Raw genomic sequence first — 2,130 nt, forward strand, 5'->3', positions numbered from 1 at the left:
CTTCCATATATGTCTGTGACATTTTTATCATTTGTTCCAATCTTTTCTTGAGAAGAAGTAATCCTATAGTTGATGTTGCAGCCATCCACGTACTACTTTGGGGCCAGAGGGGATCACTGGGCCACTAAAACATTTCAGTGGGCCCAGAGGACTATCAATCAGTCAAACAATCATATTTATTGAGCACTAAGGGTATGCAGTCCCTCTCAGAGTCACACCTGGAGAGTTTCCAGTACTCTACCAGTCTTGACTATGGGAGGTAGTGTCAAACACAGGCAATATCTATTCCATTCCTAGCTTGGGCAGTGGCTAGCGTATGGAAGGCACTCTGCTACAAGTCAAAACTCACCTGTGCTGGGCAGCAGCGGCATGGAAGAGAGTTGAGTGTGCAGACTTGAGTTTATTGCATGGAAAAAGGCAATAATAAACCACTTCCAGTGTGGCTTAGTGGAAAGAGCACAGGGTTGGGAGTCAGAGGACGTGGGTTCTAATCCCAGCTCTGCCACTTGTAAGCTGTGTGACCTTGAGCAAGTCACTTTACTGCTCTGTGCCTCAGTTCCCTCATCTGCAAAATGGGGATGAAGACTATGAGCCCAACGTGGGACAACTTCATGACCTTGTGACTACCCCAGCACTTAGAACAGTGCTCGGCACATAGTAAGCACTTAACAAATACCATAATTATTATTATTCCATATTTTTACCAAGAAAGCTCTATGGATACACTACCAAAATGATTGCAGATGGAGGTGGGGTGTTCTGGGACAGATGTGTCCATGGCATCACCGAGTTGGAGACAATTTGGTGGCATAAGACAAGACAACTGTAAGCAGAACATTCTATTAAGTGCTTGGGAAAGTGGAATACTACAGAGACATGTTCCCCTCCAACAATGAGCTTACAGTCTAAAGTACTACCCAAAAATCAATTAATCAGTCAATCAAATGTATCCATTGAGTGCTTGCTTTGTGCAGAGCACTGTACTAAGCACTTGGGAGAATATAATACAATAGAGATGGCAATAATAAAAAATAATAATGGTATTTGCTAAGTGCCTACTGTGTTCCAGGCACTGTTCTAAGCACTGGGGTAGTCACAAAGTAATCAAGTTGTCCCACACGGTGCTCAAAGCAGTATGGCTCAATGGAAAGACCACGGGTTTGGGAGTCATTCATTCATTCAATCATATTTATTGAGCGCTTACTGTGTGCAGAGCACTGTACTAAGCACTTGGGAAGTACAAGTCAGCAACATATAGAGACGGTCACTACCCAACAATGGGCTCACTCTCCCCCTCGTCTTCCTCTCCCCCTCGTCCCCCTCTCCACCCCCGCATCTTACCTCCTTCCCTTCCCTACAGCACCTGTATATATGTATATATGTTTGTACATATTTGTTACTCTATTTATTTATTTATTTATTTTACTTGTACATATCTATTCTATTTATTTTATTTTGTTAGTATGTTTGGTTTTGTTCTCTGTCTCCCCCTTTTAGACTGTGAGCCCACTGTTGGGTAGGGACTGTCTCTCTATGCTGCCAACTTGTACTTCCCAAGTGCTTAGTACAGTGCTCTGCACACAGTAAGAGCTCAATAAATACGATTGATGATAGAAGGAGGAGACAGACAACGAAACAAAACATGTAGACAGGTGTCCAAATTGTCAGAACAAATAGAATTAAAGCTATGTGCACATCATTAACAAAATAAATAGTAAATATGTACAAGTAAAATAAATAGAGAAATAAATCCGTACAAATATATATATACAGGTGTTGTGGGGAGGGTAAGGAGGTAGGGCGGGGGGATGGGGAGGAGGAGAAGAGGAAAAAGGGGGCTCAGTCTGGGGGTCACCATCAATCGTATTTACTGAGTGCTTACTGTGTGCAAAGCATGGGTTTTAATCCCGGCTCCACCACTTTTCAGCTGTGTGATACTGGGCAAGTCACTTAACTTCTCTGTGCCTCAGTTCCCTCATCTGTAAAATGGGGATTAAGACTGTGAGCCCCATGTGGGACAAACTTGATTACCCTCTGCTCTTTCCAGGACTTCCTGGTAGGGATTTCAAGCCAGTCTGTCCTTGCTTACCTATTTTATTTTTATTTTCCTTCACTGTGTTGTGTTGGAAT

General features: G+C 42.9%; 1 non-coding gene across 1 annotated transcript; it reads left to right on the plus strand.

Annotated features, from left to right (window-relative positions):
- Nucleotides 1-200: 200 nt before the first annotated feature.
- LOC119935553 lies at nt 201-339 on the plus strand. Its single transcript, XR_005453374.1, has one exon. It is a non-coding gene; the product is annotated as a small nucleolar RNA SNORA7 (small nucleolar RNA).
- Nucleotides 340-2,130: the final 1,791 nt, after the last annotated feature.

Source organism: Tachyglossus aculeatus, chromosome 1, assembly GCF_015852505.1.
Source record: "Tachyglossus aculeatus isolate mTacAcu1 chromosome 1, mTacAcu1.pri, whole genome shotgun sequence".
Classification (NCBI taxonomy): Eukaryota; Metazoa; Chordata; class Mammalia; order Monotremata; family Tachyglossidae; genus Tachyglossus; species Tachyglossus aculeatus.